The following is a 27,835-nucleotide window of genomic DNA, read 5'->3' on the forward strand; positions in this document are numbered from 1 at the left end:
CCGCTGCCGCTGACGCACTCAAACCATCATGTCCTGGGGATTTGTCAGTCTTTAGTGCCATTTTTTTTTCATACTGTTTTCTTGCTTATGTTAACTTTAGTGTGTTCCAGTCTTTGATTCATTATTAGTTCCCTGGAATGTCTTCCTCTACTGTGAAGACTGATGCACAGTAGTTATTCAACCCTGCTGTATGCCTCAGAGACATGGACCATGTACAGCAGACACCTCAAAGCACTGGAGAGGTACCACCAATGCTGCCTCCGCAAGATCCTGCAAATCCATTGGCAGGATAGGTGCACCAACGTCAGTGTTCTTGCTCAGGCCAATATCTCCAGCATCAAAGCTTTGACCACGCTCAATCAGCACCGATGGACGGGTCACATTGTCCACATGCCCGATACGAGACTCCCAAAACAAGCGCTCTACTCGGAGCTCTGGCACGGCAAGAGAGCCCCAGGTGGGCAGAGGAAACGCTTCAAGGACACCCTCAAAGCCTCCTTGAAAAAGTGTAATATTCCCACCGACACCTGGCAATCCCTGGCCCAAGACCGCACAAAATGGAGAACCATCCGGGAAGGCGCCGAACACCTCGAGTCTCTTTGCCAGGAGCAAGCGGAAGTGCAAGGAGCGCACTTCAACCCAAGCACCCCACCCACCCGCCCCTTCAACCACCGTCTGCCCCACCTGTGACAGAGACTGTAGGTCCCGCATTGGACTCATCAGTCACCTGCAAACTCATTTTTAATGTGGAAGCAAGTCATCCTCGGTTCCGAGGGACTGCCTAAGAAGAGAAGAGTTATTCAACAAGTCTGCCATTTCCTTATTTTCATTTGCAATATTACCTGCATCTGTTTTTAAAGGGCCCTTGACTACCCTTTTTCTTCTAATATAATTGTAAGAACATTTTGTGTTAATCTTGATACTCCTCGCAATTAAAAGAAAACAAATACAAATTAATCATAAAACAAAATCAGAAACTCCTGGAAACCCTCAGCAAGTCAGTGTGGAACTTTCGCCAGAACTGGAAGAAATTGCTGATGAGCATTTCAAAAGGAATAGAACAAAGGAAAGTGGGAGGGAAACACATGAACACTGTTCAACCAATCCCGAAACAACCTTCAGAATCAGTATCTCATTTTTCTCCTGTGTATTCCGCAGACTTCTGGTTTGTACAGTGAGTTTAGCCAATTCAGACCTTATGTAGGCCCCATCTGTCATTTTCTTTGCAGTAGAGGTTGCTGGGCATATGGGATGGAGCGTCTATTGGTGTCAGCAGTGGTGAGAGTCGGGTTGATACCTTAGGTGCCGAAGACCCTTTGTAAGAACACAATACTGCTGGGGGTGGGGAGTTGAGGGGGAGATTCTGCACCTGAGCTACTGGCCTGTTTTTTTTCTCTTTCAGAACTGGCAGACCAGACAAAAGGTTATTTACAGCAATTTCTGTTTTTATTTCAGATCTCTTATGCCTGTAGTCTCCCCCCCCAATTTCCCCTCATTTTCTCACCCATGATTTTTCAGTCTCTTTGCTATTTACACGTTCTTTTGTTCTTGGTTTTTACCATTGCATCACTGAAATGATCATCTGATGTTACCTAACAGCTTTCTGCTTTTCTATTAAGCATTTTTCAAGTCATTCAGACCATTAACTTCCTGCCTGTTGGAGTATCTTTTTTCTTCAATCCCTTTTTCAACCCTACATAAGGGACTTGCTTATCTTTCAGTTTTCTGTTTTAATGAAGGACGATACCTGGAACATGACTTCCTTTTTGTAAGTGCCACCTGTAATGTATTGGAATGAGGAGAGAGGGAGAGATGGCCTTAATTGAATTCTGGGACTTTTAGATGCCAGTGTGACGTGCAAAAAGTGAGACTGTTGCATTTAAGGAATTTGCTATTTGGTTGAGCTTCTTCATTCCAGAGTCTGAGGGTGCAGCAATGCTAAAGTATTAGGCTTCTCAGATCACTGAAGAAATTGTTCATGACTTTTTAACAGACAAAAATCAGTTATAAGTGTAATATTTCATGAACATAACGTTTTCTTATGTTCGAAACCATGGAGTATATTTTAAGATTTAGCACCCCCAGTACAGAGCTTTGCATAATGGGAGAACACAATTGGATTTCGTGCACAAAAGTTACTGTGCTCACATGATTTTTCCTCATTTGAAATGAAAGGATGATATATCCTATGGCATGTGTGGATCGCATACCTGAATTGCATACAAATTTATCCACTTATTTTTATTATTGCCTCCTTCAGTGGGTGTAAAAGTCAAAACAATTTTCAAATCAGTTATGATATCATAGGTTAGAAAGATAGACTTGCATTTATATAGCAGCTTTCACAACCTCAGGACATCCCAAAGTGCTTTACAACACAGTTCATACACACAGAAGATTGCAATTTTGAGATTGGAAGGTGGGAGCTCCAACATTTTCAGATTGGCCCTCAAAATAAATAATTTTTGTTTGTGAACTCTTGGAAGGACATTGTGACTGTTGATGAGGTGCAGAGAAGAGCAACAAAGATGATCCCAGCTAAGATAATTCAGCTACGAAGTTGGATGTGATACCTTGGGTTTGTACTCACTGGAGAGATGAAGACTTAGATAAGATCTGATTCCGGTATTTAAGGTCGTTAAAGACGTGGACAACATTCAAGTACTGTAAATAGCATGTTTGAGATGATTAGGGTCAGGTTGAGCTATGAAGAAGCAGAGGATTGATGTTGGCTGTCCAGAAGTTTCACTTTTCCCAGAGAGTAATCAAACATGGACCATGATTCCTGAGGAGGTGGGGACTGGTTCCTTATCGGCCTTCAAAAAGGCATTAGGTAAATTCTTAGGAAATTAAATGATCACAGCATGTGGAAGGTAAATTAACTAACTTCTGTATAATAACTACTGGGTCTGGGACTTCCTTGAGCTTGTCTAATTATCCATGAGGGGTTAGAGTCAATTTTTCCAAGCACACTCCTAATATGGCTGCAGGCCTCTGATATTTTGCCTCTCCCACGAGGAAGGGGACAGGGATGTTTGGTGTACAGGGATGAAATCAGTCAAAAGATAGAGACAAACACAAATGGACCTCATCCTGCATACATAAATAAAAATAAAATGACAGGAGTCATGTTTTTAAAAAAAACTTTGGGTGCCTAACCCAATATGGAGATCACTTCTCATGTGAGTCATGGGCTCAATAAGTCCTAATATTTTTTTTATTGGTGACAGCTCATTAACACAGGTACTTGATGAGCAAAATGAGAGCTAAATTGCCAGAAACTGTTATTTCTTAGGACTGTTTGCAGATCATCTCCCTGGCTGCCCTCTGGGCCGAGAAAAATTGTGTGGCCCAGAAAAGAAAAGTGAAAATGACCAACTTTAAAATGGGAGATTAAAAACAGAAGCTGCCTACTTTATAAATTTGCTAATAGACATTCACCAAGCATCAATTTGGAAGCCACTTTCTCTCAATGTGCCACAATGAAAAAGGGCATCTTTTCAACCATGTTTGATGGGATAAAATGCCCTCAGATGAAAATTACTTAAGAATAATGTAGCAGTTAACTCAACATTAAAGAAAGTCTGACACTCCCCAGTTAACTAATTGAAGTTCACTTTAAACAGCTCTTCCATTACATATCAAAATCCCAGTCATTACACAAGTATGTGCTGAAGCACTTGACAATTATTTTAGGTACCAACAGCTGTAAGTTACAGACAGTTAATTCATCTGGCTGGTAGCTGTCTTTCAAGATATGTTTAATTGATTTTTTTTACTCCTTTGAGCCACATACCCTGATTTTAAATAAATGTTGCAGTTCTCGGTTATGTTTTGTAGAAGAAGCACAGAATGAACATGTTTGCACATACGTTAAAAAAGACAAAGATTTGCATTGGTACAGTGCCTCATCACATCTGTCAGAAATCTCTCATAGCGCTTCAAATACAATGAGTCATCTCTTTATTATCCTTGGATGGGGTCTGGAAATAAAATTACAGTCACACATATCATGTACCCAGCACAATTATAGTGTGACTACTAAGAGGTTACTGAGACAAATCAAATTATGAATATTTGATACAAGTTTAAGACATAAAGTAGTAAAGAATAATAGCTGTTATAAGAAAGTAATTTTAGAACTCATTTGCTCTACAGTAAAAAGTTTAAAATATGTTCAGATCAGTACTAAACTGCTGAAACTTATGTATTGGCTGCATTTCTAAAATGAACAAGATAATCAAGTTATTTTTTCCATTAGAAACCCAATGATCTCTCTTAACACTAAGCACGCCTGAAAAATATCAAAAGTAAAAAGATTTAATTTCTTTAAATATTTTCTACAGTTGTAAGCCATTAAATAACATTTCTCAACTATTGGTGCTGTTTGAGATGAGTTTTTCTTTGTGTTGCTCAGGGGACTGAGTAGGTTGATGTTTTATGAGGTGTTTTTATGCTGGCCTTGGATATAGCAGCCAAAGAAAGTCAATCTGGTCTGGGCCATGGCAAATGGACCAGTGTTTAGATGCTGGTCAATGGACAGTGACGGTGAAAATAAAAACCTTACAAATCTACTGTGGGAAGTAAGGGGAGAAAATACATTTTTATAATCATGTAGATAACTAAGGAAAAGAAGTTTGAGAAAGGAGGAGAGCAGAATAAATAAATATATTCAGCAAATACAGGGAGAGTGAGCAAAAGAAAATGTAATTTAGAATGTAAGTAACTGCAGAGACAAGGTTTTGAAGAAGAATAAACACCTTTTCTAAAAGGTGTTTTGTAAAGTGGTTGGTAAATAGCATTAGAAATATAGCTGTAAGGCCTGATCTTTTTGTATCAGTAAGCTGTGTAAGTTTTTACCTCAGCTCAGTCATACAATATTGCTTCCGTAAACATGTTACACTATAGCAATGGGAAAACTGTTGCTGCATTTAGATTGCAGCGGGACTATCCTGATTACCCATGTGTGTGCAGGACTTTCTTCTTGCCCAGTATGCAAGAAGCATACTCAAGAGAGGAATCACTGGTAGATCTAGTCATGGGAAATGAACCAGAGTAGATAAGAGAAGTAACTATAGGGGAACATCTAGGCAATAGCGATCACAACATAAAGTAATGATTGAGACTGACGTAAGTAAATAAAGGACCAAAGTAATAGATTGGGAAAATAGTTAATTTTGATGGAATTAGACTGGAGCTAGGGAAGATGAACTGGAAAAAAATGACAAAAAAAGACAGAACCGCAGTGAGAAATATTTTAAAAAGTGATCAATAGAGTTCAGTACAAAAAACAAGAACACACTAGTCAATAATGAAACACCATGGATGAATAAAGAGATACGGGTAAAATTGAAACGAAAGAAAAAGGCCTACACTAAGTACATAGGCAATAAAGGAGAGGATGACAAAAGGCAATACGAAGAGGTTAGAAAAGAAGTAAAAAAAACAATTAGGAAAGAGGAACTACAAAATTAAACTATCAAAAAATATAAAAATAAATAGCAAAGTATTCTACAGACACATAATAACAAAAGGAAAATCAGGATAGGGATAGAGCCACTAAGGGATGCACAAGATAAACTCACAGATAATGACAGCAAAGTGGTAGAAATATTGAATAATTACTTTGTCTCAGTATTTACCAGGGAGACTAATGGGGTGTACTTGACGTTAGAAGAAATGATATCAAGACATTTAAGGTAGAACGGAGGGAGATAATTGATAAACTAGTTAAACTTAGAGAGGATAAAACCCCAGGTCCAGGTGGATTGCATCAGCGCATACTAAAAGAAGCTAAGGAAAAGATAGTAGAGGCACTATTGTATATTTATAAAAAATCATTAGAAAACAGTATAGTGCCAGAGGACGAGAGTACAGCTAATATTATTCCTATATTAAAAAAGGAAGATAGAACAAGTCCAGGGAACTATAGATCAGTTAGCTTAATGTCAGTGGTAAGAAAGATAATGGAATCTATACTCAAAAGATGTAATAGAAAAACAACTAGACACCGAAAATATAATAAAGAATAGTCAACACGTATGTCAAAAGGGAAGGGTATGCTTGACCAACCTTAGTGAATTCTTTGACGAAGTCACAAAGAGTGATCAAAGGTAATGTAGTAGATGTAATATACTTTGATTTTCAAAAGGCTTTTGATAAAGAACCACACAGAAGTCTCATGACTAAGGTCAGAGCATGTGGGGTCAAAGGACAAGTAGCAGATGGCTAGCAAGCTGGCTACAAAACAAAAAACCGAGAGTAGAGCTTAATAACAACAACAACTTGTATTTATATAGCACCTTTAATGTAGTAAAATGTCCCAAGGCACTTCACAGGAGTATTATAAGCCAAAAAATTTGGCACCAAGCCACATAAGGAGAAATTAGGGCAGAAGACCAAAAGCTTGATCAAAGAGGTAGGTTTTAAGGAGCGTCTTAAAGGAGGAAAGAGGTAGAGAGGCGGCGAGGTTTAGGCAGGAAATTCTAGAGCTTAGGGCCTAGGCAACAGAAGGCACAGCCACCAATGGTTGAGCGATTATAATTATGGATGCTCAATAGGGCAGAATTAGAGTAGCGCAGATATCTCGAGGGGTGTGGCAGTTGTGGGGCTGGGGGAGATTAGAGATAGGGAGGGGCAAGGCCATGGAGGGATTTGAAAACAAGGATGAGAATTTTGAAATCGAGGCGTTGCTTAACCGGGAGCCAATGTAGGTCAGCGAGCACAGGGATGATGGGTGAATGGGAGTTAGGACACGGGCAGCCGAGTTTTGGATGACCTCAAGTTTACGTAGGGTAGAACGTGGGAGGCCTGTTACTCAGACTGGTGGAAGATGAGAAGTGGTGTTCCACAGGGATCAGTTTTGGGACAACTGCTGTTCATTATTTACATAAGCGATTTGGACTTGGGAATCAGAAGTACAATTTCAAAATCTGCGGATGACACCAAATTGCGGGGGGGGGGGGTGCGCATGTATAGTTAATACTAAGGAAGACTGAGATAAAATACAAGATGACATTAATAAACTTGCAGAATGGGTGTGTAAATGGGAAATTAATTTCTATACAGGTAGGAGAAATAAGAAGGCCACATACACCTTGGAAAATAAGAGTCCAAAGAGGTAAAGGAGCAATGGGATTAAGGGGTACACATTCACAAATAATTAAAAGTAGCACTGCAAGTTAACAAGGCCATAAAAATGCAAACAAAGCACTGGGATTAATTTCCAGAGGAATAGCATTAAAAAGTAAGGAAATTATATTAAACCTGTATAGAATCTTGGTTAGACCACACGTAGTACTGTGTACAGTTCTGGTCTCAATATTACAAAAAGGAGATAGAGGCACTGGTGAAGGTGCAAAAAGATTTACAAGGATGTAAGGTGCTATATAAATACAATTCTTTCTTCTTACTTTCTTTTACTCACCAGTGAAAGCAAGAAAGAGAGTACTATGGATGTGAGGCCATCACAGTGTGAGCCCCCAATTAGAACTATAGGTTAAATTCAGCAAGATTGCATTCTTCGTGTAGAGCCTCGTGAGATGGGAACATGGGTTAGAGACATGAATATAACCCTGTTGAACTGATCATCTGACCTGTGCGCCTTTCTAGGATGTTCCAGAATGCAGGCCATACAGTTTTAAAAGAGAACTTTCCCTTACTCTGAATGCTGGGATAACACTGCTCCAAAGCATTCTCTTGCTTTCTCCAGCAAGAGAAAATTTAAGAAAACACTCACACGTCATCTCCTAGCTGGACTAATAAGATAAGATAAGAATTAACAGCAGGAGTAGGCCATACAGCCCTTCGCACCTGCTCCGCCATTCAATAAGATCATGGCTGATCTTCGACCTCAATTCCACTTTCCCACCTGATCTCCATATCCCTTGATTCCCATAGAGTCCAAAAATCTATCTATCTCAGCCTTGAATATAGTCATCGACTCAGTATCTACACCCCTTTGGGGTAGAGAATTCCAAAGATTCACAACCCTCTGAGTGAAGAAATTTCTCCTCATCTCTTAAATGGCTGACCCCTTATCATGAGACTATGTTCTAGGCTCTCCAACCAGGGGAAATAACTTCTCAGCATCTACCCTGTTAATCTCCCTCAAAATCTTATGGCCCAGAAATTCCGTTCCCTACGGGTGTGTACGCGCTGTGTACTTACCCGTAGGGCCAACGGACGTGCCGGTTTTAGGCATGCACTGCGCATGCGCTGGAAACCGGAACTTCCATTCTGTGAAAAAAGGGCTTGACAGGTCAAATGCCTGCGCCGGATAGGCAGCGCGTACGGCTGGAACTTCCGTTTTTTTCACCATTGCTTCAGTCCAGGTAAGTCTGAAACAGCTGCGCCTGGAAAAGCAGGCACAAGGCCTGCTTTTACCAGGCTAAGAGTTGAAGAAAGTAAAAAAAAAATTTCCACTGATTTATCATTTTAAAATACTTTAAAGAAAGGTAAGTTTATTTTTAGCCCCATTAAAAACTTGAATTATTTTTTCAGAAATTTGCATTTTTGTTTAAACTAGTTAATTTATGTAATTTATAGTCATTTTAAAAATGTGATTTAAAAAAAAAATGTATTTGACATTTTACTTATGTTTTGGGGCTGATCTCTTCATAGATTTGACAGGTCTTCCTGTCAAATCTATGAATGGCAATCCCTGCTCTGATTGGCTCCCCATGGCCCACGTGATCCCAGGGATGCTGCGAACTACATGCGCCCCTGGGATACGCGTGCCCTGTGCACCGGCAGTTTGAAGAGGCACAGCAACGGAATTCTGCGCCTCCCGGGAGCCCTACAATCCAGGCGGAGATTTTTCCAAATCGCAGCCCTCTGCCCGCGGGAGGGTTGCGAACGGAATTTCTGGGCCATTATGTTTCAATGAGATCACCTCTCATTCTTCTAAACTCCAGAGAGTGTAGGACCAATCTACTCAATCTCTCCTCATAGGACAACCCTCTCATCCCAGGGATCAATCTAGTGAACCTTTGTTGCACCACCTCTAAGGCATGTATGTCCTTTCTCAGATAAAGAGACCAAAACTGTGTGCAGTACTCCAGGTGTGGTCTCACTAAAAGCCCTGTACAAATGTAGTAAGACTTCCTTACACTTGTACTCCAACCCCCTTGCAATAAAGGCCAACATGCCATTTGCCTTCCTAATTGCTTGTTGTACCAGCATGCTCATTTTCTGTGTTTCCTGTACGAGGACACCTAAATCTCTCTGAACATCAACATTTAATAGTTTCTCCCTTTTTAAAAAATGTCCTGTTTTTCTATTCTTCCTACCAAAGTGAATAACCTCACATTTCCCCATATTATACTCCATCTGCCACCTTATTGGCCACTAACTTAACCTGTCTATATCCCGTTGCAGGCTCTTTATGTCCTCCTCCCAGCTTACTTTCCCACCTAGCTTTGTATCGCCAGCAAACTTGGATACATCCCTTCATCTATGTCTTAATATAGATTGTAAACAGCTGAGGCCCAAGCACTGATCCTTGCGGCACCCCACTAGTTACAGCCTGCCAACCTGAAAATGACCTGTTTATCCCTACTCTCTGTTTTCTGTCTGTTAACTAATCCTCTATCCATGCTAATATATTACCCCCAACCCCACGAGCCCTTATCTTGTGTAGCAACCTTTTATGTGGTACCTTGTCGAATGCCTTTTGGAAATCCAAATATACTACATCCACTGGTTCCCCTTTAGCTACCCTGCTAAGTACATCCTCAAAAAACTCTAACAAATTTGTTAAATACGATTTCCCTTTCATAAAACCATGTTGACTCTGCCTAATCATATTATGATTTTCTAAGTGCCCTGTTATCATTTCCTTAATAATGGATTCCAGCATTTGACCTTAAAGATAGAAAGAGAAAAATAATGGAGACTCTGTCACCTATGTGACAGATGCAATTTTCTGCTTTTAATCATACTTTTTTGTCGTAAGTTGATGCCCCAGGGTATACAGCTCACACCACACAATTAAGTTAAAATACTTGCTTCTAAATAAAAAACAAAGATGTTGCCTTGAGATTCTAATTTGTTTGTTTTTAAAAATATGAGCAGATTGTTGATATACTTTGGTTGAGTAATATTTTCTGATGTCATCTTTTTGAATAATTTAATGCACTTTTACATACGGAATGAAATTGCATGTGATACATTAAGTTTTTTAAAGGGGGAATTGCTGTGTATTACTTTAAGTCAATCAGATTTGTGTGGACTTTAAATGTCAGATAAGATTACACCTCTGCAGGCAGCATTGACAGGTTAGTGATCAACCTACAGTCATGCTACCTATGATGATATTGCCAAAGAACTAGATCCTTTCTGATATTTGTGGCGCTTGAACAGTCAAAGCTAAAATGGTATGCAGAAAATTGACTTTCTAATAAAATTGAACCTTTTCAGCGATGATTTGCCATGGTCTGAGAAAGATGATTACATTTTTTACATTGTACCATTTAAACCTTTTTTGATGAAAATGTTATCATTCTCTGTGTTGTAGATTTACCTAGGTTGATTTTTTAAAATACAATCTCTTACAAATGAAGCTATTTCTTAAACAAATTCTTAATTCCTTAAAACAAAATTCAGAATGCACATTGCTTCTCATGACCTGTCTTTTTTGATTTAAATGATTTGTGACAACGGTGACAGGTCTATCCTGAAAAATTGCGGTATAGCCTGTCTAATGGCACCAGGGGATAAGTGCAGCATACGGATGTTGTACTGAATCATACAGATGAAGAAGATCCCAGATTTGGCCCCTGATCTCTGCTAAGATAACCAATCACAGCCAGGGTGGCATTGAGATGCAGGTTACGCCAAAATTTATCCTGGTTTTGACACTGATCTTGTTGGTACGGACACCAACATTTTCCGCCAATTTCATTAGAATACGCCAGAACGAAGAAAACACTGTAAACAAGCAGAAATCAGCATAAACAATTGAGGCTCGAGGAAGGCACAGAACTTGCACCATATTATTTCTTGTATGAAAATTAAGGTTGGAAGCCATCAAACCATCATTTATGCATATTAGGGACAGCATGTTAAAGAAAATGCAATAGTGAAAACTTTACAGTTTTTAATGTGACATATTCTGATGCCATTAAAATTGCTTTAGAAAGTAAATTTTTTGCACACCATTGTTGCATTCAGAGGTACTGAAAATACAGTGTAAGTCTCAGTGAGGAAAAGTTTTTAAAAATCACTTTAAAAATCAAAACATAAAACACTAGGGGCTAGATTTTCAGTTGCTTGCGCCAGCAGTTAGCGCCTTAAGAGAAGTGATTTTCGGGCGCTATGCGTGTAGCGCCCGGGCGCAGCGCAGTTTGCGCCCCGCCCCAAATTAAGTTGCCCGTTAGCGCCGGCGCAAAGTTTAGCGGCCACCCGGATGTGCGCGCAGAAAATGACGTCACATCCTCGTGCAACGCCCTTTGGCCGCCCCGAATCCAAACTTCAGTCGGACCGCCCCATTGTGCGGCTGGTGTCCAGAGCATTTGTAAAATGGAACGCAACACACCCTGGGGAGCGCAAATTAAAGGGCACTCCTCCTGCACTATACAAGGCAGTCTGCATGTGTTGTGTGGAAGGATCCAGTGTGTTGTTGTGAACGGTGTATTTATGTTTCCGGCCACCACCACCGCCAGCGCCGCCACCACCACCACCACCTCTCCTCTCCTCCTCGTGTCCCCCCCCAGACTCTGCCTTTGCAAAAAAACACATGCACCCTTCCCCTTTAAGAGCTCACTGGCACCAGAGTGTCTGCCGTGCGCTGCGGCCGAGCTCGGGCGTTGCGCTCTGCACTGCCGGCTTAGCGCCTAAAGATAGTAGTGGAACGCCTCTTTTAGCGCTCCACCAACCTCTTAGGGCGAAGCCACTGAATTTCCGGCAACGGGGCGCTACTTTGGGGCGGGCGCTAACTTCGGGCGGGCGCTAAGGTTAGCGCCCTAAAACTGTCTATACTGAAAATCTAGCCCTAGAAATCTGACTTTAGGCCCTAATGCACCTAAAATTAGGCGTAAATTTACAACCCATTCAGAACTGGCATAAATACAGGAAACATACTTTCTCCAGTCTTTTGCATGAGTCACGGAGCTATCTTAATGCGTGACACAGGGTTTTGGTGGAGGTTTTGCTGAATCAGCGCAAAAGAGCAAGGAAACTTGGGCACAATGTAAAAACTTGTGTAAGTCACTTATATGCGAATATCCTTGATCTTTTGCACTGAAAATTGGCATTACCCTGTACTTGTTGTTTCGGTGCAAGTTTTGAGGAAATTATTGAATCATAGAATAGTACAGCACAGAAGGAGACCATTCGGCCCATCGTGTCTGTGCCAGCTCTTTCAAAGAGCAATTCAGTTAGTCCCACTTCCCCGCTCTTTCCCCATATCCCTGCAATTTTTCTCCTTCAAGCGTTCATCCAATTCCCTTTTGAAGGTGATTTTTAAATCTGTATCCACCACCCTATCGGGCAGTGCATTCCAAATCTTAACCACTCATTGTGTGAAAAAGTTTTTCCTCATGTTGCCTCTGGTTCTTTTGCCAATCACCTTAAATCTGTGCCTTCTGGTTATCAACCCTTCAGCCATTGGAAACAGTTTCTCTTTATTTACTCTATCTAAAGCCTTCATGATTTTAAACACCTCTATCAAATCTCCTCTTTGTCTTCTCTGCTCTAAGTAGAACAACCCCAGCTTCTTCATTCTATCCACATAACTGTAATCCCTCATCCCCGGAACCATTCAAGTACAGGAAACACTCGATTTACCGGCAACTAAATAACCGGAAATCTCTGTTAACTGGCAAAATTCAAGAGTAGGTTCAGGTAAGTTTTACTTCATATTAGTGTCCGTTCCTGGATCTGTGGCTGTGTAACCGGGGTTCCTGCACCTGTTGCTAAGTAACAGGGACACCTGGATCTTGTGGCTGGGGTTCCTGCACCTGTTGCTAAGCAGTGTTTTTTTGCCATTGATGGCAGATAATAATAAATGCAGAAATATGGATCAAATATCTGTATAATAAATATCTGTCCAAAGTGTTGTGTTGTGTGTTTATCCAAGTGGGGAATTTCGATTAATTATAAACTTTGCTACGAATGAATGAAGCAAAAAAAAGAAAATAACCAAGTGTTTCTTGGCAGACTTTGATGATGACAAATGTTGATCATATTTTGTTGACTGAAACACATATTAACATAAATTTTAATTATATTTGCATTATAATAAAGCTGTAGAATACAGGGAAAGGACTAGAAAGACAATATGTTGTGTAAAAGTTGTATTTGGTTACAACAACTTGCATTTATATAGCGCCTTTAACATAGTAAAATGTCCCAAGATGCTTCACAGGAGCATTATCAGGCAAATTTTGACACCAAGCCACATTAGGAGGTATTAGGACCAGTGGCTTGGTCAAAGGAGTAAGTTTTAAGGAGCATCTTAAAGGAAGATGGAGAGGTGGAGAGTTTTAGGGAGGAAATTCCAGAGCCTAGGTCCTAGACAGCTGAAAGTACAACCGCCATTGGCAGGGCGAAGGAAATCGGGGTTGCACAAGAGGCCAGAATTGGAGGAACATAGAGTTCTGGGAGGGTAATAGGGCTGGAGGAGGTTACAGAGATAAGGAGGGGCAAGCCCATGGAGGGATTTGAACACGAGAATTTTAAAATCGAGGCATTGCTGGACTGGGAGGCAATATAGGTCAGCGATCATAGGGGTGATGAGTGAATGGGACTTGGTGAGAGTCAGAATATGGGCAGTAGAGTTTGCATAGCGTGGCAGATGGGAGGCTGGCCAGGGGAGCATTGGAATAGTCAAGTCTGGAGGTCATAGAAGCAAGGATGCGGGTTTCAACAGCAGATGGGCTGAGGCAGGGACGGGCGATATTACGGACGTGGAAGTAGGCAGTTTTGGTGATGGAGGGAAGCTCAGCTCAGGGTCAAGTAAGATGCGAGGTTACACACAGTCTGGTTCAGCCTCAGATAGCAGCCGGGGGAGGGATGGAATCTGTGGGTAGGGAATGGAGTTTGTGCTGGGGTCCAAAGACAATGGCTTTGGTCTTCCAAATATTTAATTGGAGGAAATTTCTGCTCATCTGTTACCTAATGTCAGACAAGCAGCGTGACAAATCAGATGCAGTGGAGGAGTTGAGAGAAGTGGTGTTAAGGTAGAGCTGGGCATTACCAGTATACATGTGGAATCTGATGTTTTGTTTGGTCAAGAGGCAGCACGTAGATGAGAAATAGATGGCCAAGGACAGATCCTGGGGGACTCCAGAAGTAACAGTGCAGGAATAGGAAGAGAAGCCATTGCAGGAGATTCTCTGGCTACGACTGGATAGCTAAGAATGGAACCACGTGAGGACAGTCCGACTCAGCTGGCCAATGGAGGAGAGGCATTGGAGGAGGATGATGTAGTTAGCAGTGTCAAAGGCTGCTGACAGGTTGAGAAGGATGAGGAGGGATAGTGCACCAAAATCACAGTCTCGCAGGATGCCATTTGTGACCTTGATAAGGGCCGTTTCAGTGCTGTGGCAGAAGCAGAAACCTGATTGGAGAGTTTCAAACACAGAGTTGCGGGAGAGATGGCACAGATTTGGGAGACGACAGCACGTTCAATGACTTTGGAGAGGAAAGGAAGGTTGGAGATGGGGTGGTAAGTTGCAAGGACAGAGGGGTCAAGGGTGGGTTTTTTGAGGAAGGGGACGATGACGGCAGATTTGATGGCTGGTTACACTTGAGAATTAAGCATTAAGCAAGTTTTGTGGTTAACTTATTTTTAACCAACATTAGTGTAGGGGGTTTTGGTTTGGGGCTTGTGTCTGGCCAGTCAGGCGTATCTGAGCTGCTCCAGCCCCGTGCGGTTCGAATCACTTCCCCTCTGGTTCTGACCACCGGACTTATTACGAGCAGCGATATAAACAAAACGAGACCAGTGGTTTGGTGCAAAGAAAACCAATGTTTATTAAAAATAGGGAAAAATAAACACTATACAGAGAAAATCACTATGTATGTAACACAATTACACTTAGCGGGGGAGGAGAAATGGACACATCGAGGGAAAATGACTAAAATGACAATTTTAGCAATCCCCTTAACTCCCACCCTTTGCACCTATCTAAGTTGTCTTGCGATGGGCCAGAAAGTTTATGCTCACCAGTCTCGGATGTTAGAACGCCTGCTCCGTGCCCCGTTGCCTGCCGATGTCTTTAGGGTTTTCACCGCCCAGAGCAGAGATACCCCAGTGATTTAAAATGTAACTGCGGGTATCCTGCTTCCCTTGGACGGGCTCTTCATCGTCGATCTTCTTGATGGTAAGGCAGGGCACCGGAGTCCAGGCGAGAGAGAGAGAGATGTGGTTTCCCGAGGGACTACTTATACCCCTTTCTGGGAGCCCTTATCACTCGCCAGATCAGCTTGTTTCTTTGTCTGACCTGGACGTGTTGAAGATGATACAAAGGAAACCGATCTGGATGGCCGGTTAATCGGTTTTTAAACGTCCCATAAGTGTTTCCCTTTGTCTAACTGGTCTTGTGATGGGGCCATTCCAGTTTGAATGCCCCGTGGATCGTTTTCAAACAGTGCTGAAGTCAGCTAACGAAGGTCTGAATGCAGCTATTACCCGTTGATTATCTGTGCAAATGGCCTTGATAGGTTTTAATCAGAGGCCCGAATGCCACTGTTTGCTTCTCATACATAAATGCAGAAGGCCTGTCTGCCTTCTAATTTCTGGAACATTCCTTCTTTGTCAGTCCAAACCTGAACTTTGCAGGCCTTGGCCATGAGGTTGACCGTAGCCATCTTGTTGGGCCCTGGAGCCCTGGATTTTAAACTCAGTCCAGCCAGGGTTTCTCCAATAAGCCAGAAGTAAATCTTCAGGGGAGACATGAAATTTGCAAATCCTTTCATTAGCAAACAGAGAAAAATATATTCCAATAGTTTACTAATGAGCATATTTTTGACATTAGACTGATCACATAGGCCTAGAAATTCACTATGGCCCCGCCAGCTGGCTAGCGCCCAAAAGTTAGCGCTGGGCGCGGAGCCATTTGCGACCGTCAGATATTCACTTTTTGCGCCCCAAGTCGGAACCGGGCGCTATTCCAGGGTGTGCCCGCCCCCGCTTGGGGCGCTGAAACTGAATTTCAGCGCTCTAGGCGCCGCTGCGCCACCTGCTGCGGAGCGGCAGGCTGCGGTACTGCAGGCCTCCTCCTTCTCTTAAGGTGGAGGTGCCTGCAACGGGGAGATCGCCGCTGGATAGTGCCGGCAAATGAGCCCGGCACCACGGAGAAGTGCCGGGTTCGCGGAAAGCAGCCGGCAATGCGGCGGGGGGGGGGGGGGGTGTAGGAGGCCGGGGAAGGAGGTGCGGGCAGGCGGCCGCCGAAAAAGCGGCCGGCCGCACCTCCACCTTAAAGCGCCCCACTAAGGCTACAGTACGGCCCCGTTTTCTGGTCGCTGTTTGCAGCCGCTGCGGAAGAGGCGGCCGCAACTAAATATGGGGATCGGGGCCGAACCGGGGCACTGCGCACACCGATGACGTCATCGGTGCCGGCGCAGCGCTAACGGCTACCGCCGCCATTACCGCTGCGCTGAATATCAGCGCAAACTCCTGTATTGGCGCAGAAGCCCTCTTTAGGCAGTAACTGGGCGCAAAGCTGGCAGCGCCTTACTGAATTTCTAGGCCATAGTGAAAAACAGAACCGACCCTTCAAAAAAAAATCTTTAATTCTTTGCCATAATTTAATTAGCTAAAACAGGACTTCAATAGCTTATTACTTGCAAGCATCACATATTGAAGTCCACTCATGAAAGCAGTTGTTGAAATGTCATGTGAATCCAACAGTGATGACATAGCCATTTAAAAAAAAATAACAATGACGAGTCATGACACACAAGCAAACATTGTTAGCATTTATCCTGATTTTCTGTTGCTCACAATGAGCATCTTTTTTTAATGCACTATAATGATATGGTACAGCACTGCAGGGTCCCTGTAAGTTGTTATTAGGTAGCAGTCTTCCATAACTGAAGTAGGTTTGCAGTTTATGAACCATCCCAATGCTCTTTTAATATACTCTAAAAATGTGGACTAAATTTAGCCCTCTTGACTGTACTCAGACAGCTGAGATTCTCTTCAGCTAAATTTCACACTCGTTTGGGAACTGCTTGTTCACGTCAGTCAAGGCAGATTACTGGTTATACTTTTTTTCTCCTCACAAATAAAACTGCAATAAGTAGAATCTGAAATTTCATTATCAATTCAGACTTTTCCATCGGTGTTCTTGGTGTTAATTTTTTAGTAGTAACTGTTTCGGTTAAAGAAGACTTGGTTGGCTGCATTTCCCATGTTACAGTATCTCTGTTGGTAGCAGAAATGACACTATTCAGCACATGTGTCACTCCTGACTCTGGTGATCATATTCAAAATACAATCCACTTTCTCAGCAATCAAAAGCACACAGTTCGCTGGAAATTTGACCACTTAAGTTACCATGTAGCTTGTGGAGCAAAGGTTAATTTGATTTTTGATAACTTGGCATATTTCAAGTCTTCCTATAATCGCACTTCAGTGTGTCATTGGTTATGTGTCAACGATTGCTGCATAAATTCAAAAGTCATTTTTGTAGTGGAAACTAAAAGATATGAGCTGAATACAGAACCATTAGGAATGCCTGTTTCGCATTTGCTGATGTTTTACATCTAAGTTCATTTGACTGCTCTTGATATGTGCTATATCAACATTCAATGATACTCCACTCACCACCAGTGATTAAGGTACAGTGTTGTCTTGGCTGTGTTAAAGTAAATACATTTTCTACGTGTTTAATAAGCAATGAGCATTTAGAGTTTTAAATAGTAATGCTTTTCAAAATAATTTTTGTAACATTGTTACAGTAAATAGTGGCTCATTTATTTTATAATTGAGTTCAAAAATAAAGATCAACAAAGTAAATTTTAATGACTTGTGACAGGATAACCTATTTAACAGAAATATGTATCAATCATAGCCTGGTAATCAATGTTCCCTCTAAATTTTTTTTGTGTGCAGTACCTTTAAATTTGCTGCACGGCCGCACACACGCACAGCTTAGACGGAACATTGCTAGTGATTATATCAAAGACAGATACTTTCATTCAGCTGAGTACAGATGGAGAATCTTCTGGAGGTAATGGGTATTTATAATCTTTTCACTTTAGCAGTTATGACTTAATATTGTACCAAATGCCAACACTTTCAACAAATACTATGCTACAGCAACAGTGTTTGCACTTTGCCCTTTCACTGAATGTTAGATTTTAATTAACTTTATGAACTTTTCAGGAGCCAAGGACCATGCAGTATTCAATTTTGCTGTAAATGTTTTAAAACCTTAATATTTAACAATATTTTTCTAAAGGTTTAGTTACAGCGCAGCTAGAGTTAGTGTCCACCAGGAGTTGTTGAAGTTAAAATTCAGTACATAACTTTATCTCCGAGCCCTGCTACTTTGTGATCTCATTTGAAAACCACTCTTTAATTGAAGGATAGTATTTCTTCAAGCGAAGTATCATTTAAAAGTATTCTCCATAATAGTTTTTGGAAAAAAAATGTTCCACCTGTGAGAAAAGAACATCTTACTTTCTCACCTTGTTGACAGCCAGTTGGATACTTCCAATTTGAGGGTTCAAGTCTGGAAGACAGCTGTTAAGCCACAGACCTGCCATGTACACCAGCTCATCAGCTGACAATGTCTTCTCCAGCCTTGAGACCTGACATGATGGCTGCTAATGAGGGGAGATTACTCTTCACAGTTAGAACTCCATTATACCTATAATAAAGGAATTACTTTACATTGAAAATACTTCCACCCCACCCAATTCTGTCATTCTGTTTCTGCTTAATGAAACATACTGTAAAAAAAATTGGTTCAAAATATGTATTGAGTCACTCAAGCGTTCCAGTTGATACTGAATTTTCAAATGGTTCTCAACTCCAATTTGTTATCCAGGGCTGAAAATGATGCTAGTCGGCACTCTGATGCTGCTTATTAACAAACCTATCACTGAGATCAGCTCAGTGGATCTTTTCTGAGATTGAGAACCAACGTGGCATGTCTCCAGAGGCTGTGGAAAGGTCATTAAATGTTAGATTTTGCCGAATGGATAGGAGAAATGCTAAGAACTTTATTATAGTGGCAGAAGCCTAGGAGCACATTCATTGGCCCAGAATTTGCATGAGTTGGGCATCTTCTGTTGTGCCCCCTTAGTTCGACTTCTTCACTCATCCTTCAGCTCAAAAAATTGTTTGCATTGCAAGTTGCTGGAAGTGCGAGCTGATAACAGGGCATCTGGGACTTCTTTCTCTTTTTTAAAATCAAGGTAAACAAACCATTGGAAAAAATCATGGGAATGAGCATTTTTGAAATGTGTGATCCTTGAGAATGTGATTTTATCAGTGGCAATGTAATAACAGTCAATCAGGATACACGTTCAGTAATTATCATTTAATGCTTCTTAGGCAATGAACAAACTATTTACATTTTGAGTGTAAATTCTAGACAAGGGGGCTGCATTCTCCTTTGCGATTCTGCCTGGAATGGAGCTTGTTAGCAGCAAAGAATGAGGCAAAATCTGGCCTACCGCTGTCTCACTACCTGACCTAGCTTTCCCTCCCCTGCCCTTACTTGGACCACCGATGAGCACCTCTTCCCCGCCTGCCACATGTAAATGGCACCAGGAGTGTAGGGCCCAGATCCCTGGCAGATTTTCCTGGTGTCTCCTATGTTACTGCATCTTCCTGGCGCCACTATGTGGAAGGTGATGGTAGGTTCCATGAAGTGGTGGTAACCGCCTTAACGTCCCCAGTGGAGGGAGAAGGCCTTGTCGCAGTCTATTGTCACAACAAACTGGCTTCCTGCGTCGGGCCCAAACTCTGCCAGGGCCTACGAGGCTGGTGATTCTCTGATCTTTGGCCCCTTCTGGCTGAATGCCTTTTCTGTTGCTGCAGCAGCGGTCCCAGTGCAGCACAGCTGGAATTTTGTGCCTGGGCATTGGCAGGTTTAATCTTGGCAGTGGGAATCATGTCAGGAGCCCACCATGCATATCAAATCAATATTAAGATCCATGGTGCCTACATGATTGATTCTCAGTCTGGCATTATTAAGCAATTGGCAACATGGATACCATTTGCAATGGAGATCTCAGTTAAGCAAGCCCTTGGCACAGTGAGGGCTCTTATGAATGCTATCACTGTTGTTGTGGTTTTGCGGTTCAAGTTCTGAGATGCAATCATGCCCAGCTTCAACTCACTTGGACAGTGGTTATAGGCAATCATGAGGGAAACATTTATTGAACCCCAGTGTTATATGTTCAGACAGATCAGTGTGTATTGTGAGGAGATGTCTTCCAGTAGTGGCATGTGCAGAGTAGAACAGACACAGCCTGTTGGCACTTGTTAGGTGCTTTTCTGTGCAATCACATAGGCTGGTACAAGTGACAGTAGGCACCAGCTCAGATTGCAATGTACAATTCCAGCAAAGGAGACCCCGGGACTGATGTAGTGGATCTTCTATATCCCTTGCTGCTGACCAGTTGGCTATGCACCCATCCAACAGTACTCCTCCTTCAGCCAGGGGTGCACAAAACAGCCAGCAAGAAGTTGTCAAAGCACAAGAGCCAAATATACCAAAAAGACACATTAAACATGTACAACACTGTCACAAAGCAATTTTTAATAAAATGTAACCACTTTTATGATAACTTTTCATCTTCCATTGTGCAGAAAGGAAAATTAGAGTTGTCTAACAGGCAAGAGCCTGACTTCTGAGATGATCTGGAAGGGTCTTGTAGCATTAAAATTCAGGGAAGTAGTGTCCTTCACTGCCACTGGTATTGTAATAGGGATGATTGCCCCTGTATGTCTTTGATGACCAGGTGGTACACCTCAGTGATAGCTCTGAATTCAAGCTTCCTTAATTGTTGTTCCTCCACCATGCTCTGGTAGATGATTCTATTGCAGCACACCCGCTATCTGAGGTACCTGCTGTGAATTATGCACCCTTTATGTGCTCTGTGCTTTCAGGCACAACTGATACTGTGGACTGTTGTAAATCAGTATCACTAGGAGCTCAGTCTGTGTTTCAATGACTTACTGTTTGTTACATTGTTATAGTATCACATTGTTAAATGGAACTACTTTGGTATGGAACTACTTTGGTATGGTGTAGTTATATCGCTATGTGGCACACTGTACACTCAACTGGTGAGCCTCCTTTTCCGCCATCACCATGGAGACACTAACTTCAATGGCCTTTTCAAGAGTAAGGCTGTCCTCAGTAAGAAGGCGCTTCTGTGTGGCTGCATTTAGCAGACCACACACAAGTCTGTCTCTAATGGTATCATTCAGCACCTCCTTGAACTCGCAGTGTTCTGACAACCTTTTTAAAGCAGCAATAAACATCGTCACTGATTCCCCCTCCTCTTGATTCCGTTTGTGAAATCTAAAGCTCTCAGCAATAACCAGAGGTTTTGGTGAAAAATGTGTTCCAAGAATTTCCACTAGTTGTTTATATGTTTTAGTTCCTGGCTTATCTGGCTGTACCAGGCTGCGAAGTAAATTGAATGTCTTTGCCCCCATTATACTCAAAAAGGTAGGCACGACCTTTTCGTTTGCCACCACATTCGCCAAAACAAAATAGTCAAAACGTTCCGTATAAGCACTCCATTGCTCCACATTTTCATCAAAATCACCAATGTTTCCTAATATAGTAGCCATCTCACGTTTCAAATTTTAATTTCTGTTTACTCACTGCACCCGTAACGTTAATGTGATGCTGCAATCTCTGTTCCGAGTGTTTTGTAGTCGAAAACAAGAAAGTTCCCACAACGCAGACTTATCCGATCCTCGTCGCCACTTTGTTGTGTCTGTACCTTTCTACCTAGACAGAATTAGGACTCAGAATTCAGAGATTCAAACATGAGGCTTTATTCAAAAGAAGGTTCTGGAGAGAACCGAACAAAGAGAGCTAAAGCCCCAACATCCACTGTGTACATTAGTGGCCCCTGCCGTGTGCATATCTTTCCTGGTTGCCATTTCTCTGTTCGGTAGTCGCGGGCCAAGACTGGTTGCCCTACATTGAAGCTCCTTGTCGGCTTCTCATTGATGTGCTGGAATTGCTTACTCTCAACAGCTCTTCGTACGTTTCGTCTGAGCAAATCCAGACGAGATCTCAACCTTCGGTTAAAGAACATCATGGCCGGGGCCTGATTGGTGACTGCATGTGTCGCATTTCTGTAGGCTAACAGGAAATTGTCCACCTTATGCTGCAGTGGAATGTCGTAATCGCACATGGCCTTCACTGCTTTTTTAATGTTTGTATGAACCTCTCAGCCAATCCATTTGTGGCTGGGTGATACGGGACGGATGTGTAATGCCTTACCCCATTCCTTTTCATAAATCTTCCAAACTCTTCGGACACAAACTGTGGTCCGTTATCAGAGCAAATCTGCTCTGGCAAGCCGTTCCTGGCAAAAATGGTCCGTAGGACTGCAATAGTTTTCTCCGTGGTGGTGGAGGACATTTTGATCACCTCAGGCCATTTCGAGTGCGCATCCATGGCTATTAAAAACATTGAGTCCATGAATGGACCAGCAAAATCAATATGCACCCGTTGCCATGGAGATGAGGGCCACTCCCATGGGTGTAGAGGGGCATGTGGTGGTGCATTTTGGACCTTCTGGCATCCTGAGCAGCTCTTTGTCAGGTCCTCGATTTGCTGATCGATCCCCGGCCACCACACATAAGCCCTAGCAAGGCTTTTCATTTTCACCCCTCCCAGATGACCTTCGTGAAGCTCATTGAGCACTCTCTCCCTTAACTTGGGTGGAATTACCACTCGGGATCCACACATCAAGGCCCCCTGGCATACTGACAGCTGTTCTCTTCTGGATGAGAATGCTGGCAACAGTGAGTCGCCATGTGCTGGCCATCCCTTCACCGTCAAATCATATACCCGAGACAGCGTCGGGTCATTTCGGGCCTCCTTCTCTATACCAGCGTTAGTTACTGGCAAGCATTCAATTATAGTCGAATGAAATATTTCGACAGGATCCACTGCTGGTGCTTCCTCCGCAGTAGGCAGTGGCAGGCATGATAGCCCATCAGCGTTTCCATGCTGTTTCGTGCCCTTATTCTCGATTTCATATTGATGTGCCCCTAGAAAAAGGGACCATCTTTGTAGCCGTTGCGCAGTCATCACCGGAACGCCCTTCTTTGGATTAAAGATGGAGACAAGTGGTTGGTGGTCAGTCAGCAAGGTGAACTTCTGCCCGTGCAGATAGTGATTGAACTTTTTCACTCCCCACAGTAGGCTGAGGGCCTCCCTGTCAATCTGGGCGTAGTTACGCTCGGCTGAGGTTAGTGACCGAGACGCAAAGGCTACTGGCCTCTCGGAGCCATCCGGGAATTTGTGCGACAGCACCGCTCCAATGCCATAGGGTGATGCATCACACGCCAACCGAATTGGTAGTGCTGGGTTGAAATGAGCCAACACCTCTTTTGATGTGATCAATGCTTTGCTCTTCTGGAAAGCTCGTCTACATTCGTCACTCCACTTCCATGGTACCTCCGTTTGCAGTAGGGTGTTCAGTGGGTGTAGTACGGTAGACAAATTCGGCAAGAACTTATGGTAGTAGTTCACCAGCCCGAGGAACGACCTCAGTTGTGACACATTTTCCGGTACTGGAGCCTTGACTACTGCCTCAATCTTTTCAGGGGACTTATGTAACCCCTCTTTATCAATAACGTGGCCACAATACGAGATCTGCTTCTGGAAAAACTCGCATTTGTGGCGATTAGCTCGGAGCCCATATTCCTTCAATCTAGTGAGCACCTGCTCCAGGTTGGTGAGGTGATCACTGTCAATTTTGCCCGTGACCAGGATGTTGTTCAAATAACACTGGGTCCCTGGACTCCCTTGCAGGACTTGTTCCATTGCTATTTGCCAAATAGCCGGAGCTGATGCTACCCCGAACACCAGCCGGTTGTATTGGTAGAGACCTTTATGAGTGTTGATCGTGAGGTACTGTTTCGAGGCTTCTTCTACCTCCATTTGTAGGTACGCCTGGGCCAGATCAATCTTAGTGAAGCGTTTCCCTCCAGATAGCGAGGCAAAAATATCTTCAATCCGCGGAAGCGGATATTGTACAGTGTGAAGGACTGGGTTCACTGTCACCTTAAAGTCCCCACAGATGCGAACCTTCTTTGGTTCCCCAGGCGTATTACTCAACGACCTCTTCATTACAGGAACGATGGGTGTAGCCCACTCACTCCAGTCCACTTTGGACAGTACTCCTGAACGTTCCAAACCTTCCAGCTCTGCTTCGACGGCTGGGCGGATCACATAAGGTACTGGTCTGGCCTTAAAAAACTTTGGGCTTGCATTTTCCTCTATTTTGATCGTCGCTGTTATGCCTTTTAGTGTTCCGAGTCCCTGCTGGAACACTTCTTGTGTGTCAGTTAGCATTTTTGACAGTCGTCCAGGTGTGACGTCGTCATCCTTTTTGGCATCTACAGTCAGTGCTTGTATGGAATGCCAATCTAGCTGTATCTTCCGGATCCATTCACCTCCTAGTAGTGGTGGTCCTCCATCTGGCAATACACATAGGTCCATTTTTGGTGTTTCCTTGCCGTTATATATAACGTTCACCCTTATTTTTCCTTTGGGGTAGACTTTTTGCCCCGTGTACGTCTTCAAGACAATCTTTGTATCTCTCAAGGGTATATGTGAGAATAGCCGCTTGTAGTCCCTTCGGTTTGTGACTGTTAGGGCTGATCCTGTGTCCAATTCCATTTTCACTTGGACTCCTGCTATCTTGAGCTTAACCCAGATAGTTTGGTGATCCTCCGTTTTGATCACATTATGTAGTTTCAGACAACCCAGCTCCTTGCTTCTGGAGTCTGTATCACTTTTCTGTTCGTCTGAACTACTCTCCGTCACCTTATGTACCTTCTTGTACTTCTCCTGTGGAAATTTCTTGCTGCTGGTTTTCTTTCCCGACCTGCAGACTCTTGCTATGTGTCCTACTTTTCCACACTGTCTGCACACTTTGTCCTTGAACCAACAATCATTATGGTCGTGTGTTGTTCTGCCGCAGCGATAGCACTTCACTGTTCCGTATGACATTTCATTTGTGCCATATTCTTGCGGTCTCCGTTGTATCTCTGCAGCGCCCCGTGCGGCTGCTTCGTGTGATACTGCAATGCTGAAAGCCTTGTCCAGCGTAAGATCCTTTTCTGATAGAAGCCGTTTCTGGGGTCCTTCACTTTGAAGCCCACACACAAACTTGTCCCTTAAAGTATCTGCTAGTCCCGTTCCAAACTGGCAGTGTTTCGATAGCTTGCGCAGTTCCGTTAAATACTCAGCATTACTTTCATCGTTATGCTGGTTCCTTTTGTGAAACTTAAATCTTTCTGCTATCAGCAGCGGTGTGGGGTTTAAGTGCTCCTGTAGGATTGACACTATGTTTTCAAAATCCTTTTCTACTGGCTTCTCTGGGGTAACTAGGTTTCGTAGTAAGCCATACGTTTTTACACCCATTGAATTCAACAATAGCAGCGCTTTCTTGTCATCTGGCACTTCATTCACCTTGCAGTATACTTCTATGCGTTCGACATATGTCATCCAATCTTCGACTTCATTGTCGAACGCTGTGATGCTGCCACTCTTCGGCATTTTTGGGTGTGGTTAGACTGGCTTAAAATGGCGTCTCCCGCGCTTTCCTTTCTTCCCCGCTGCGGCTTAAAATGGCGTCTCCCGCGCTGCTGCCAACGCTGCTCTCGGCGGTCCTCGTGGCAAATGGCGATGCCCTGTGGGTTTCGCGCGCTGCTCCTGCGCTGCTGCCAATGCCGCTCTCTGCGGTCCTCGTGGCAATGGCAGCACCTCGCGTTTTCCTGTGCGCCTCTCTCCCCCATTGACGCTGCTCGGCCCTTGAACACCGGCTGCGCTCTGCTCTCTCTCGCCTCTCTCCCCCGTTGACGCTGCTCGGCCCTTGAACACCGGCTGCGCTCTGCTCTCTCTCGTCTCTCTCCCCGTTGACGCCGCTCGGTCCTGAACACCGGCTGCGCCCTGTGCGCTCTGCCCTCTCTCTCTCCCCCGTCGACGCTGCTCGGCCTTTTTCTGTGCCGCTCGGTCGGGCTCTAGCCACCGCTGTCCGGGAAGGGTCTGCGCAGTACCTGTTGCCAGCCCGTTTTGCTGGACCACCGTGACTGGAAAGCCAAGCCTGGCTCTCGACAGCCTCCCCTGCGATGCTCAAATCTCCGCTGGATGACTAGGCGGTTGCCCGTGGTCGACACCCGTGCTTCTGGACTCGACCTCCTTCCACTGTTCTCCAGGAGCGAATCCCTGGGAGGTGATGCAGAGTTGCAGGTAGGTTCGAATCTGCGTCGTCGCCAATGTTCGATCCGTGTATTTTAATGTTGTGTCCTTCAATAATCAGACAAAAGACTGCAGGTAACGATCAACAGGTGTTTACTGAATGAGGGTTATTCTAGAACTAACTGTACAGATCACTACTCAGGGTTTATATACAGGTGTGGTCACTGCCGGTACTACAGTATAGAGGAGCTGTAAAAAGTAGTTCTCCCCTTAAAGGTACATACATTACAGTGTGCAGATATTCGAAGGTCGGCTGAAGCTGAAGGCCCGATAATTCTAAGCCTCCCCTCACTTCGTCTCCTCAGTTGGTCTTCTTCAGCCGGTCTTCCTCAGGTGGCCTTCCCTCCGGTGGCCTTCCCTCCTCCCCTCATCGCGTCCCGCCTTGCCTGGCCTGAATTGTCCGTGTCCGCCCGACCCGGTGCCGGGGCGATTCCAGATGGAGTGGGGAAAGGCACGGGCAAAGGCCAGGAGGTAAGCGCGGGACGGGGAAAGAGCAGCAGCCATGAGGGCGAGGGGCCGAAGAGCAGAGAGAGCAGCAGCACCAGCACACAGCGAGCCCGTGATTGCTACCCAGGGCCTTCAATTATACCTTTTTCGAAATCACTATCTGCGCACCAAATCAGGTTAGTTCTTTGTCTAAATCTTGGCAGGCTATTTTAAATAATGGTAGCAATCCATACTAACTGTTTTTAGATGGCCGGTAATCGCATCTACCAGCCCGATAATTGACTTGTATTGTCATGAAAGTTCCTTGATGGGCCTGTCCAGCCTCGATGGCTCTCTTAATCTGTTTCCGATAATATATGTAGACTGCTTGATGGCCTTAACTATAGGCCTAAACTGAATTTAGATTTGTCTCCAATTCGGTCTAATACACAATTCAGAGTCCTGTCTGGTTTCAAAATACAAAGTCTCTCTTCATAGAAACTGCAGCTTTGGTTTCGATCCACAAGCTGTCTGCGTTGCAGAGTCCATTTTAAAATCTCACAGGCTTTCTGCCACGAGGCACGGACGCCATCTTGGGTACCCTTTTTCCACGCAGGGTCCCGTTTATTAATAACAGCCTTCGGGGAAATGCAGAAATTTTGCAAATCTTACGGTACAACAGTAAGCATGTTTTCCATTTCCAGCCATCTTGTCCTCACTATCTTGAGCACCATCTGCAACATATCAGGAGTTACCACAGTATCCTTCAAATCCCATTCCTTTCCCTGCAATTGTTCCTTCACCCACAGCAGAACATATAAGGACGCAATGAAAGCCTAGCAGGATCTGTAGTTCCTCAAGTCCTGCACCTGTTATCAACCCCGTTAAGGAATGCTTTCTGATACCTTTGTTGCATTCCATGTGAGAGCAAGGAAAGTGTCTTCACACTCTATGGGGGAAAAATTCAGTCTCGCCCCATTTGG

General features: G+C 43.6%; 1 protein-coding gene across 12 annotated transcripts in view; it reads left to right on the plus strand.

Moving 5' to 3' along the window:
* The window catches only part of znf385b (zinc finger protein 385B), a 588,958-nt gene that overhangs the window by 241,265 nt on the left and 319,858 nt on the right, over positions 1-27,835 (plus strand). The window contains exon 1 of one of the 12 annotated variants that reach the window (XM_085985997.1): positions 16,534-18,179. The exons of the other annotated variants lie outside the window; for them this stretch is intronic. The gene's annotated coding sequence lies outside the window, so the exon portion shown is untranslated. Of the gene's footprint in view, positions 1-16,533; positions 18,180-27,835 lie in introns of those variants that run through there. 12 annotated transcript variants of the gene reach the window in all.

The sequence above is a fragment of the Somniosus microcephalus genome, chromosome 4 (genome assembly GCF_052327205.1).
Source record: "Somniosus microcephalus isolate GS21.2 chromosome 4, FLI_Smic_1.0, whole genome shotgun sequence".
Classification (NCBI taxonomy): domain Eukaryota; kingdom Metazoa; phylum Chordata; class Chondrichthyes; order Squaliformes; family Somniosidae; genus Somniosus; species Somniosus microcephalus.